This window comes from Schistocerca gregaria, chromosome 4 (assembly GCF_023897955.1).
Source record: "Schistocerca gregaria isolate iqSchGreg1 chromosome 4, iqSchGreg1.2, whole genome shotgun sequence".
NCBI classification, from domain to species: domain Eukaryota; kingdom Metazoa; phylum Arthropoda; class Insecta; order Orthoptera; family Acrididae; genus Schistocerca; species Schistocerca gregaria.
In genome coordinates this window covers 250,222,670-250,237,425 of record NC_064923.1, presented here as the reverse complement: position 1 = coordinate 250,237,425, position 14,756 = coordinate 250,222,670, and the positions used below count along the sequence as shown (strand labels likewise).

The 14,756-nt window shown below is 38.9% G+C and overlaps 1 protein-coding gene across 1 annotated transcript in view; it reads left to right on the top strand.

Moving 5' to 3' along the window:
- The first annotated feature begins 6,805 nt into the window (after positions 1–6,805).
- The window catches only part of LOC126268055 (carboxypeptidase B-like), a 122,861-nt gene continuing 114,910 nt past the window's right edge, over positions 6,806–14,756 (top strand). Inside the window, exon 1 of the mRNA XM_049973489.1 lies at positions 6,806–6,873. The gene's annotated coding sequence lies outside the window, so the exon portion shown is untranslated. The remainder of the gene's footprint in view (positions 6,874–14,756) is intronic.

The window sequence follows — 14,756 nt, the reverse complement described above, 5'->3', positions numbered from 1 at the left end:
CACAAGCCACCTGACGGTGTGTGGCGGAGGGTACCTTGAGTACCTCTAACGGTTCTCCCTTCTATTCCAGTCTCGTATTGTTCGTGGAAAGAAGGATTGTCAGTATGCTTCTGTGTGGGCTCTAATCTTTCTGATTTGATCCTCATGGTCTCTTCGCGAGATATACGTAGGAGGGAGCAATATACTGCTTGACTCTTCGGTGAAGGTATGTTCTCGAAACTTTAACAAAAGCCCGTATCGAGCTACTGAGCGTCTCTCCTGCAGAGTCTTCCACTGGAGTTTATCTATCATCTCCGTAACGCTTTCGCGATTACTAAATGATCCTGTAACGAAGCGCGCTGCTCTCCGTTGGATCTTCTCTATCTCTTCTATCAACCCTATCTGGTACGGATCCCACACTGTTGAGCAGTATTCAAGAAGTGGGCGAACAAGCGTACTGTAACCTACTTCCTTTGTTTTCGGATTGCATTTCCTTAGGATTCTTCCAATGAATCTCAGTCTGGCATCTGCTTTACCGACGATCAACTTTATATGATCATTCCATTTTAAATCTCTCCTAATGCCTACTCCCAGATAATTTATGGAATTAACTGCTTCCAGTTGCTGACCTGCTATTTTGTAGCTAAATGATAAGGGATCTATCTTTCTATGTATTCGCAGTACATTACACTTGTCTACATTGAGATTCAATTGCATTCCCTGCACCATGCGTCAATTCGTTGCAGATCCTCCTGCATTTCAGTACAATTTTTCATTGTTGCAACCTCTCGATACACCACAGCATCATCTGCAAAAAGCCTCAGTTAACTTCCGATGTCATCCACCAGGTCATTTACGTATATTGTGAATAGCAACGGTCCTATGACACTCCTCTGCGGCACACCTCAAATCACTCTTACTTCGGAAGACTTCTCTCCATTGAGAATGACATGCTGCGTTCTGTTATCTAGGAACTCTTCAATCCAATCACACAATTGGTCTGATAGTCCGTATGCTCTTACTTTGTTCATCAAACGACTTTGGGGAACTGTGTCAAACGCCTTGCGGAAGTCAAGAAACACGGCATCTACCTGTGAACCCGTGTCTATGGCCCTCTGAGTCTCGTGGACGAATAGCGCGAGCTGGGTTTCACACGACCGTCTTTTTCGAAACCCATGCTGATTCCTACAGAGTAGATTTCCAGTCTCCAGAAAAGTCATTATACTCGAACATAATACATGTTCCAAAATTCTACAACTGATCGACGTTAGAGATATAGGTCTATAGTTCTGCACATCTGTTCGACGTCCCTTCTTGAAAACGGGGATGACCTGTGCCCTTTTCCAATCCTTTGGAACGCTTCGCTCTTCTAAAGACCTACGGTACACCGCTGCAAGAAGGGGGGCAAGTTCCTTCGCGTACTCTGTGTAAAATCGATCTGGTAACCCATCAGGTCCAGCGGCCTTTCCTCTTTTGAGCGATTTTAATTGTTTTCTATCCCTCTGTGGTCTATTTCGATATCTACCATTTTGTCATCTGTGCGACAATCTAGAGAAGGAACTACAGTGCAGTCTTCCTCTGTGAAACAGCTTTGGAAGAAGACATTTAGTATTTCGGCCTTTAGTCTGTCATCCTCTGTTTCAGTACCATTTTGGTCACAGAGTGTCTGGACATTTTGTTTTGATCCACATACAGCTTTGACATAGGACCAAAATTTCTTAGGATTTTCTGCCAAGTCAGTACATAGAACTTTACTTTCGAATTCATTGAACGCCTCTCGCATAGCCCTCCTCACACTAAATTTCGCTTCGCGTAACATTTTATTTGTCTGCAAGGCTTTGGCTATGTTTATGTGTTCTGTGAAGTTCCCTTTGTTTCCATAGCAGTTTTCTAACTCGGTTGTTGTACCACGGTGGCTCTTTTCCATCTCTTACGATCTTGCTTAGCACATACTCATCTAACGCATATTGTACGATGGTTAATTTCATTTCATTTCTGGAGACAGTACTATAAAAAACATGAAGGCCGGATCAGTAAGTAGGTGTGTACAGTTTGGCATTGACATATGCTGTTGTTTTACCACATGTTATAGTATTTTACTTCTACTGATGATAACAGATTTTTTTTTAAATTGATAGTACTCTTGTCAAAATTTAACCTCAAAAATATTAAACAAATTAATGCCTCAACTCAGGGAGTTTTTGTCTTCAGATGATGATAGGCGTCTTGTTGTCGGTAGACACATGTAGCTATCGAAGCATTCTTTTCAAATAATCAGAGCAAAGTTGGTAGCAATGCACGTTGCTGGGCTGTAAAAGCCAAGTACATTGTTGTTGTTCTAAGCAGGACTCACATATGTGGATTGTAAGATACAGGGCTCACTACATTAACAGGATATTCTGCAAACTGCCGCAATATGTGGTCATCTTCCAGAGACTTTCTGCTTTTCTTCCGAGTGTCAGAACTATTTACCAAAAATTATGTTGATTCCATTAGCAAAAGCCACAAAAAACTGATCTACTGCCATCCGACCAACACTCGGTCTCTGTGATCTTTCAAGATGCACAGCTATTGTCAAACTCGGCACAACACCTGCCAGTTTTAACACCTGTATCAACAAAATATTCGTAGCTGAAAGCTTGCTTACACTGCTGACGTGCACAGTGCAAAGTGATTTCTTCCACTGATAAGAATACCCGAAGCTATACAGTTGGCATACATGTCAATGTTTCAAATTTTATTAAGTCTATCTAATGCTAAAACCGCATCATTGTCCTTTTCTCCTCGTAGTAGATGCTTTGCTGATTTACTATCTATTTCTGAGATACATGATTACATTAAAACTTTCATATTACCAAGTATATCTTAATTTCTTTTGTGCCCTTTATTTTTAGGCGGAGTAATACCGGTATGTAACGCTAAAGGAGTATAAGAATTTCACCTGCATTAATTACCCGAAGATGCTTCCAAATGTCTACAAATAGTTAGCAAGGGATCCGCCCACAAGAAACGTCATATCTGCAGTTCTGAATACAGTAGGCTTGCATCTGAAATAATACGCGTCTCCCTACACAGCTTTTCCTACACCAGTAGTCCAGCGACAATTTTTTGTATCTAATTTACAATCTTCGCTGCAAGAATCATTAAAAATGACAGATCTCTTTCGCAGTAACATCTTTCAAAGGTCTCTTTTCTGCAGCACCTATTCTTGTATTATTTTAGTAACTTACACCACTTTGTCCTCCTGTGACTTGTCTATACGTCAGCGGTGTTAAAACGCAGTTTCTCTTCAGTATCATCAATATTAAAAAGTTCCTTTTCATGAAAGATTTTGTTTCATAATTATCATTGTGTAATTTTTCCTCTTTTTTCGCCTTGGTATTGATCATGTAACCGCGTAAACCCTCCTTATTTCTTTTCTTTTCTCTCCTATTTGTTCCTGTACTCCTTCATCGTCTTCCCATGAAGCCTTCTAAATTTAGTATTTCATATTTAAAAAGGTTTATTTATGCTATTTCTGTTTCTTTGATGTTGTTTCTTTATAGCTATTTTCGTACTTCTGTATCCTATGCTACTGTCTATTTCTTTTTCCAAAAATACAGTAATATTTGTTTCTTTAGCTTGTTCTCATTCATTCGGTAAAGGTGTCCAAAAAAGATTAATCTTCGTTTTGTCAGTACTTGAGATATTTTCTGTTCATTTTCGTAGATCTCCTCATTATTTCTTATTTTCAAATGATCTGTAGTTTGTATTGGACTCATCATTTTTCTAATAATCCGTCTCTCAAGCATCTCTGCTCCGTCCAGTTGATAGTTCAACATTAAGCTTTCAATATTTATCATGAATTTTATTATTTCAGCTGAAATTTCAGACGAGTTCTACTCGCCAATTTCTTCGGAAGATTTATGTAACTGCTTCTATCAGAATTTCTAAAAGTATTGCAAAAAGCTTGCCGCCTACTTTGATTCCATTTGATTTCCGTCCTAGAACACTACTGCTTCAATGTTGTGAATTTTTGCTACAAATTCTATATCCTTACATTTTTTTCTAAAACACGGTTAAACAGTAAAGGTGAACCGTCCCTTCGTCTAATACCAGTCTTTATTTCAAATGATTTAATTACTTACCCATATGATTCATTTTACATTTCGTATTTGTTATAGTTTCACGAATTATGTTTGCTAATTTTCGTCTACACCACAGCACAGACATCTCAGAAGTGGCTCTTGTTCTAGGGCACTATCATACAGTATGAATCTCCATTGCGGTATATTGTGAGTATTGGATTATCTTAGCTTTTTTCTCTATTCCATCATTTGAATTTCTTATCTAAGTGTGTCTAGCACGTATTAATGTTATCACTATTGTTTCTTATGTAAAGTTAATGTTTTTGGAAGTTTTATTTAATTTTCACATTTGGCCAAGCAGTACCGCACTGACTGATACTTTGTTAGTTTCTATCTACATCTTGCTTACTCAGTAATTCTACATCACAGCTCAGACCTACGAGAGGTGGATCTTGTTCTAGGGAAACATAGTGCAAAAAATTTATATACGCACAGTACTATTAACACTGCATTATTTTATTTGTCTCCCCGTTTTAACAGATCATTTTCATATCGAAATATGACGATACAGCCTGATGTATGTTAGGAGACTACGCCCTTCTTACATGAAAAATTTTCCTTTAAATTAAATTAAAATGCTTCTATTTACAACTAGTGTCAAAACTCTGAATTTACTGAAGAGCCGAGGAGAGGAGATAATAGGAAGTTGTTGACCTAATAGTTCACAAATGTGTGCTCATTAGGAATGTTGTGATTGACAGAGTACATTTAATATTTCGTTACTGTGCTGTGGTTTCATGCACCTCAGTCGATGTATTTCTGTGTTGTCACGAGATGGCACATAATAAGTTCTTGTACATTTCGGTAGCTTACTTTTAGAATTTGAAGACGCCGTTATTGTAGTTAATGCCAGTTTACCTTCGTTTGGGGAGGAATAGAGACGAGTTTTTCGTCGCATGGGTTTATAGAACCCACCAGAGTAATGGACGCTCTCTGTTTTCACAAGCCGAAAGTGTGATATAAATTGTGTTATACGTAGTCTATCAGTTGATTATTTGTAACTCAGTTGTTCAGTAAGTGATTTTCAACAGTCGAAGAATGATTACGTATGGAATTTCCATTGTGTAAGGAATTTTCAGTAAATTTTTCCTTTAATCTTCGAATGTATATTTTAACTTTTCTGTCTCCCAATGAGACTGCCCCTAAAAATACGCCACACAAAGCAGGCGCCCAATATGTCCTAGATCCAAAGATAGAAAACTAAATATCAGCGCCGTAAATGCATTAAATTTTTGACCTTACGGGATATTGTTCCAATGTGTGAAAGGAGTTTCAGTAATGAAGAAGTCAATGAATATATATTCGTTGCTCCAATTATTACATGTAAACAAAGTGCACATTACAACTAGAATTTGGGCAATATAAGTATACTTATTATTTCTCTTGTTTACGACATTATCAGCATTATGGTTGACAGTTACAAAACCATTCAAAAATTTAAGAAATACAAACATTTTGTGGTTGATGCAAATTGCTAAAGTTTACTAACAATATAATTCTGCAGGCTTTCGTGGCCGTTGTCACAGAAGTTAAAATCTTCTGGGTTATTAGCCGCGACATATTTCTACTAAAATGATCGACGTTTCGACCCCTCTGCTGGGATCTTCCTCAGGATCTTATGGTGTCTATTACTGCTAGAACTTTACTAACAATGCTTTCACCTATAGTTGGAAAAAAATCATTGTTCTCAGTGGATTGGAAATAACAGCCAGCAAGTTTCAAAACACAGGATTATTAAACCTTGGTGTAGACAGTCTTCTTTAGAAGGTATTGCACTTGTTAACAAATGTTACGGCATTATGTGTGGGACAGAGACGGTATCATTACAATAAGCAAAATTACAGGAAATGTTTACAAATAATTTTAGTGAAGCACACTCACGTAGAATCACATATTATCTATATCCGATGTGGGAGTCGTTGACTCTGTCTAGTATAAGTGCGTGCCATCTATTTAACCACCATTTCAAATGCATCATTTTAAAGTACAAGCTCTCTACTGTAAGGCTTCATCTTAAACTTTTTTTTAAGTGTCACACATCTGCCAATAGACCCAACAACATTTAGTGTGCCACTTGAAAGATTTGTATATACGGTATATGATATTTAAATATAAAACGTGGCACCGGATCCTGCAGAGCGTAAGTATGCTACGTACAGAGTTAGTGACAAGATACCATCTCTGTTCCACACACAGTGTCGTAATATTTGTGAATAGGTACAATACCTTCTGAAGATGACAGTTCTAAAACTGTCGAAACCACAGTCAAGGTTTAATCAACTTGTATTTTACAACTGGTGGTCTGTTATTTCCAGTCCTTTGAAGATCTCGCATGAGCAGTTGTTGAAGCACAGCCATGTTTATAATCTTAAAATATTTTTCCCTTATTTTCGAATAAAAAATTTAACATGGCGCCACTCAAAGTCCACAATACTAATAATGTTAAATTAGTTTACAGTAGAAACGAAGGGTTAACAAAATTGCTCGGATGCTGTTGTCAAGGTGATGACTGATGACCATTCCAGTGATGAGAATGGCAGGGCGACGTGCTGTACCACGTTTCCGCGTTTCGCGGTTCCCTCTGGAGAGGGCGCTAGTAGCGGTGATAAGGGCGCGTATAAAGGCAGCGCACGTGGGCGGCGTGTGCCTGTCCTGTGGACGCTACCATGGTCGCCCCACAGCCGTGGCTGCCTCTGCTGCTGCTGCTGCTGCCGCCGCTGCTGTTGGCGTCTGCCGTCGCGCCGACATCGTCCACCTCGTATCGTGGGTAAGTCATCCACTCACCTAGCTTTCTGCCACTATAGCAACTGCTTGTGTATAAACCCTCGTCGAATCGCTGTACGGTGCTCAATGCAGGGATTCTTTCTCATCGACATGTTAAGCACTCATCTCATACCATTCATGGATTGAGCACGTGAACCACTACTACATTCATGGTGGTTTAGAAGGATAAAATGGAAATGAGCGTTTGGCGTCATTGGCCGGGAGGCCCCTTGCGGGGCAGGTCCGGCCACCTTCGTTCAGGACTTACTACATTCGACGCCACATTGGGCGACCTGCGCGCCGGATGGAGATGAAATGATGATGAAGACAACACAGCACCCAGTCCCTGAGCGGAGAAAATCTCCGACCCAGCCGGGAATCGGGCCCCGGCCCGTAGGACGGCAATCCGTCACGCTGACCACTCAGCTATAGGGGCGGACGTTTAGAAGGGTTAGTAAATACCACTAAACCCTCATCTCCCTGAATCTTTAAGAAATCCAATTCTCTTCTATAAAACAACTCCAGACGACTGAATACTTTACAAGTGAGTTAATGTGTTACGTATTTGACGTTAAGGGGGATAGGACGTCAAACGGGCCGTCTTGGAGCAGGAGAGACACCACAGGACATTTTAATTTCCACTGTCTATACCTTTACGAATAAATTTATAAAACTTTGTCAGCATGACCAGGAAGGATTCAGGATTCACAATCATAGCAGTGGAAGTTCAAAATCATAACAAAATATTTTTTTTTACATGTGAAAGTTCATCATTTTTTCACTTCTATTGGCTGCATTTGTTGCTATAGGTACACGTTTCTTTATAAGTAAGAGAGATTATTCGATGAATTTTGCACAGCATACAAACCATACTTACAGGGGTATGAACCTCTAGAAATTATTTAATTTATGAAAAAATGAATGTGCTGTTATATTTTAAACTTCATGTTTAGAAAAAAATTCAAATTTTATAGTTAATTATATCAGTTTTTACCACAGTTTTTAATAGATTTGGAAAATTCTAGAGTCTCATACACCTGTAAGTATGGTTTGTATGCTGTGCAAAATTCATCGAAGAGTCTCCCTTACTTATGAACAGAAGTGCAGCCAATGGTAAGTGAGAAAAAGGTGAAATATAAATGTTTAAAAAATTATTTTCTTATATTTTTGAACTTCCACCACTATAAGTGTAAATCCTGAATCCTTTCTGGTCATTCTGTCAAAGTTTTATGAATTTATTTTTAAAAGTATATACGGTGGAAATTAAAATGTACTGTGGTGTCTCTCCTGCTCCAAGTCGTCCCGTTTGACGTCCTACCCCCCTTAAGCAAGTAAGCGAGAAAATGTTTAGAAAGGGTTTGAAATTATGTCTAACTTCGTCGAGTCGCTATAGGACGCTTTTCTCCGCAACATGTTAAGATTTCATCCCATACCTTTCATGGATTGAGCTCGTGAAGCACTACGACATGCATGGTGATTTATAAAGGTTACTAAATAACACTAAATCCCCCGATCCCAGATTATGTAAAGAATCGAACTCCCATGTGTAAAACAGCTCCAAAAGTCTGGTTATGTTAATGTGTTCAATATTTGTCATTAAGCATGTAAGCGAGAAAAAATTTAGAAACGGTTCAAAATTATGTTTAAAATTTGTTGGAAGTCGTTACGTGCACCGGTTATTATACATCGGATCAGCACAGTCTGTGCTTCATTTTAAGCAAAAGTTAGGTTTTTAACGGATCTCAATGTCCTGAACTATGTGTCGAACAATGATGTACTTTTGCAGGTACATTCAGTGGTATACGAGGATACAGTCTGCAAAATGTACTGCGAATAAAGCTGATAGTGAAGAAGTAACTAATTAAAACTTAAGGCCTGATGCTCTACTTGTATTGCATGAACAGTGAAAATTTGGTACTTAATAAACTATTTTCCTGTCCTCATTTTTTGTGCAGGTTGTTAGTGGAGAAAAATTTCGTAAAGGTTTGAAGGGGCGCGGGATTAGCCTAGCGGTTTGAGGCGCTGCAGTCATGGACTGTGCGGCTGGTCCCGGCGGAGGTTCGAGTCCTCCCTCGGGCATGGGTGGGTGTGTTTGTCCTTAGCATAATTTAGGTTAAGTAGTGTGTAAGCTTAGGGACTGATGACCTTAGCAGTTAAGTCCCATAAGATTTCACACACATTTGAACAAAGGTTTGAAATTACGCGTAGAGTTTCGTGAAAGTCGTTCTCATCCTCATATAGTGAATGAATTTAATCTGGGTAATTTGCGCCCCGTGAGCTACGGTACCTCAACAGATACAGGGGGTTGGGTATTCCCAGTACAAATATCTAGAACTTGTGCGTGGGAGTGAGTAGATAATGTTTTGAATAGGGACTGACGTTCGGAAAAGCAACGTTTCCCTTCTGTGACGATTTCAATTGAGATTCTGAATCATCCACTTCCGCTTGAGGAATTTAATTAGGCGTGACGCATTACAGTTACAAGGGGTATCCGGAAAGTAATTTCTGAGCGGCCGCGAAATATAAACCACTGTGAAAATCAAAAATGTTTTATTTGCTACAGTTACCTACAAATTCCAGCTACATACTCGCCTCTCCGACTTCGACATTCATCGCAGCGCTGTACTAACATTGCAGTACCCTCGTCTTAGAAGGCGGCAGCCAGTGCTATCCGCCAATTCTCTACGCTGGTCTACAGTTCGCTGTCTATATCAAAATGTTGTCTTCATAGCCATTAATTCATGTGAGCAGCGATGAGACTCAGAGGGAGCCATTACGCGCTGTATTGTGGATGATTAAATACATCCCATCGCAAACTCTGCAGGAGCATCTTCATTGTCCCTGAGGAATGCAGCTGAAAACTGTCTTGACGATGGAAACGCATAACTCTTATGATATGAAGGCTGCATAGCTTCAGGTGAAATTTCTCACCAGGCTCTCACACTTGGTGGGTGACACTACTTTCTAGCCGAGTTCACTGTGCGCTCGGAGCCGAAACGAACGACGTGGCACGATCGAAGGGCGTGCTAGGGATATTACTCAACACATCTGTGAAAAGCTTCATGAGTTTTCACAGTAGTTTCATTTTTCGCGACCGAATAGCTCATATATTAGGTAACAGTTCGAAAAAAAAAAACATAACGAAGCATCATTTCACCACTTAACGTTTGTTTGTACTAATACTGGAACATTGTATTCTGTGCGTACAGTATACTTGGTTCTTTTGGTTTTGGAATAAGGTAAACATATAATGTTTAGGTGTTAATACAAAAAAACGATGATGAGTCCCATACTCCGAGGCCATCCTTAAGGATACAGGGCACTTTTCTGGCTCAATATTATGTAAAAATCAACACCTATTTCTTTCAGGCACTGTTTATAATGTATATGTTTTACAGATTTTTTATTGATATTAGGTAATACAGCACACTTTATAGACAAATTAGAAGTATTTTGAATATTTTTGAACCTGCTTAGCGTCATTAAAAATTACAAAGAAATTGGTGCAGTTTTTTTCCAAAATACTTCCTCAAATTGAGGTACCATTTAATCCAATGTTATACATTTGAAGGAGACCAAATTTTTACCAGATATGCATGACATGAATGGCCGAGGTACTAGACATATTTAATTCCACCTGTTATGCACATTACAAGGATAAAAAATATCACATCTTACATTTTAATTTTTATAATTTTTTCCTAATATAAATGTTATTTTTTCTATAATTTAGTTGATTCTGCAATAAAGCTTAGGTCTACTACATAAGTATGGACTATTGCAAGCTACAGAAAAAAAATTAGGGCAATGCTTTATAAACTTTAGGAAATATTTGTACCTGAATTCTGAAAAATACAACTTACGGGAAATTACGAATGACGATATGAGTACAATTAAGCTGTACCTCAAAACGTTCCTGAAGTATAGTCTTCATCCAGCAGCATTTCTTCATCTTCATGATTCCTCTTGGCATACCTTTTAGCACTTCTTGCTTCTTTGGTAACTTGAAGAGCGAATCTTTCAGCTTCACGCACCCATTGCCTGTCACACACAAGCAATTGATCTTCCATATTAGAGCCACATTTTATGCCTAAATTTCTCAGAACTTCCAACCATCCTATCACTCCATCATTGAAACATATGACTGCATCTAGTACACCAACTTCTAATGTATTTAGTCCTCGGTAATCTTTCCCATGTGTATTCTGAGTACCACCTGAAGACATTTACTGAGAAAAACAGGGTCACTTAGGTGTCTAAAAATTGTTTTTATTTCATTCATAACAGGCCCAGGTAGTGAATGCTAATGATGGTATATTTGACCACTTTCTTTTGCTTTTTGGTAATCACGCCAAGAATCTGCTGCTTTAGGGCGAAGTCCCTGAAGAGGGTGGTCATCTGTGGACAACTTAGGAAAGTAGGTGGCCCATACAGCTTTTCTCATTGCTGTAACATTATTCAGTGGTGCAGTTCCTCTAATGGCCAATCCATAATAACTCTGAAGAAGGTCTATTTGAGTTTCTGTCAATCTGCCTAGGCCAGACAGAGATTTTCCATCAGGGAGCAACTTTCCTTTCATTTCTCTTCGTATCTTCCTCAATCTAGCACCCATCCTCTTTTGCACATGTCCACAACACTCCAGGATTGTTACCAAGGTATCACCATAACCACTGAACTCATTAGTTTTGCTGAAAGCTTCAGAGTCCCCATGTCCTAGGTACTTCATATATCTAACGTTATAAACGGGCACCGACCTCTGAAATACTTTTAGAGCTCCATCACACTCCATACCTCCACTCTAACCATCATAATTCTTAGAACACTGATGTTCAATATGTCCTTCAGTGTTACCATGGCAGGTGTGGCAGTACTTAGATAAGCACTCAACATCAACAACTTTTCCATTCTCCAGGGAAGTAGCACTTACAACTCCATTCATGGAACGATGTCCTCGACGTTGAAATGTCCCATCAAGTGCAACAGCAGTGTCCCTGGTTCCACTAATATTTACAGTTTCTTCTACTGCACGTTATATAGATGCTTCAGACACAACCGTCAATGCATCTAAAACTATTTTTATGTACTTGCTGAACCTACTGGGAGGAGGAGGAAGGTCCATCAAACCACAAAAAGTTTGAGCAACCTTTTTTCCTTCTTCTATTGCACGCATTGCATATACTTCAAATTCACATCATATGAATTACGCACAACGTTCAAAGTCTTTTTCGAGGTAGATTTATTGCAGGATCTACACAGAACAACTAATTTTGACGCTAAACCCTTCCTGCTACTTTGTTGCTCAGTTATTTCCGGTAATTTCCAGACAGCCTACACCATCACATTGTTTACATTTCGCCACTTCCTTTCTCAAAGGAGGTAACATACCCACATCAACAACAACAAATCCACTACAGACAGCGTCATTGTTAACACAAAAATTTGAATCACCAGGAGGCGTGCGTTGTGGGAGTTTCTTCCCAGAACAACAGATACATAGGTTACTTTCAACAGTGTGGCTTGCTTTGTTTGTTAACTGGTTACCGCGGAATTTCCTTATATTGAATTTCTTGATATGTGGCATGGTTCGAATTTATTGCACACTGAAGGATATGTAATTTGACAAACATATGTAGCACTTGGGCAACAAACATTCAGTAACACGTTAACACGTGAACAAACTGCTTCAGCGAAACAAAAGTAAATAGTAGCAAAGATAATCATTTACAGACACAAGAAACCTGCACTGTTGCCAACATATGCAATGTATCATACGTATAATCGCTGGAAACAGAAAGTTCACAGTTCTTTTCGAAATAATACTGGTTTCTGTCACAGAAACGAAGGGGGCGTGGCGGCATACATGACTAACTTCAAAATGTGGTATATGTAGCTCATTTTTCATTTGAAACCGTGCAATGTATATCAATCAGGAAAGACCTAAGTATTTATTAAAGTCATACAAAATTTTCGATTTTTCCACCATTTATAAGTACTCTGTATCCTTAAGAGATAAATAGGTGTTTCGTTAAGTTTCCTTTCGAATTGTTACCTAATAATTATACCGTGTCACGCCTAATTCAGTTCTTCAAGTAGAAGTGTATGAGTTACGCTTCTGAACTGAAACCACCGTAGAACAGATCGGTACGTTTCCAGACATGTGCTCCTATTCAAAAAAGTCTGTACTTACTCCCCTCTACAAGTTCTAGATGATCATGATGGTATTTCCAAAACACCCTGTGTACGCATTTTCTAACTGCACTGCTTGATTTCCTGTATTAAACATTTAGCATCAGATTACACCATTTAATGAATAGATTACAACAGCATCTTAAACTTTAAAATTCGGTCAAAAATTACATTATCTATTGAAAATGAAATTTTTATTGTCCGTAAAAGCCATCAGATAGGCAGCCTGCAACTTGGACGGTACTTAATGAACCAGTGTTACCCATTTAGTAATACATATTTTATTAGGTGGTAGGGTAGACTAATTCAGATGAAACATTCCACATCGCATGTATCAAATTCTTATTGATTACAGAGGCACATCTGTTAGACTCTAACCTGAACACGCACACCCAGAGTGCGCTAATCATTAAGTTCAAAATAGATTTTCATAAATTCTATCTCAGGTCTTCTTAGTGTAGTTTTTTTGTGAGGTAAGCACTATTCATATTCCGAACTTTCACTTCGTCTCTTGTGTTTGCTCTTTCTATCATGACTTCGCTCATAAATTATTCCTGCAGGCAAAGTCTGAACAGGTAAGGTACAGTGTCCTCAGTGGCTTAGAAACGTGCCCATTTCTGCCGATCCATCTTCCGGGAATTGTTAGGTTTAGATGACGTGGCCCCTGACGACTAGAATGTGTAGGAGCTGCGTCAAGAACATATCAATCTTTGTAGCAATAGGAACCTTTAGCAATAATGCATGAAGCTCGTTTTCAAGAAGCCGAGATAAGACAACATGGGAACATGGGAACATGAAAAACCCAGTAAACTGATTATCTTTCATACGACACCATACATTTACAGAGAATCATTCTTGAAACTATGTCTTGACATTCGTCAGACCACCAATGTGAGTTACGTATGGGTTGATACCGTTCATGAGTGAAAGTGGATTCATCAGAAAACGGCAATAACGGGATCACACGGCGACTTCCAATTAGTCAACGACAACATTCCAACGGTCTACATTCATCTTCTTGTCGGAGGTGTTGAATCTGCACTAAACGATAAGCATAGAGGCCGAACGTACGTAATGTCTGCCACATTCTTGTACGTGAATAACCGATAAGTGTAGACATTGTGAGTGTGCTTGTTGAAGGACTACGTTGTACCGAATAAATGACGTCTCCTACTCCATCCACACACTGTTCATTTACACGTTTAGGTGAAATACGGCTCCTAGACACTGAACGAGTCACACAGTTTAGTGCAGACACGAGTAACAACTCTTGAAGCTGATATTGTGCGATTAGGAAATCATCTACCGCATTCTCTACAGCCAGTAGCAACGTTCCCATTACAAAACCCATACACTAATAATATATTGACATGCTCACCATTTGTAAGTACGTGCGGTATGCATATACAAGGTAGAAACAGTAATACTTGAGAATAAGTAACGATCACAACCGCAGTTGAAATTTCACCCCGTGAATTTCGTAAAGAAAATGACAATCAATAAAAAAAACCATAGCCAACACCCAGAATGAAAACTTATCTCTAGCCAGCTGTATCTCTGTGACCAATAAAAATTGGACACATGTTATATGGAATGTTTAATTCGAATTATTCTATACTACTACCGCGTAAAAAACAATATTTACTATCCCTCCTCAAACAGCTTGTTACGAGTGATGCGTCTACGGATATATTTCTGTAT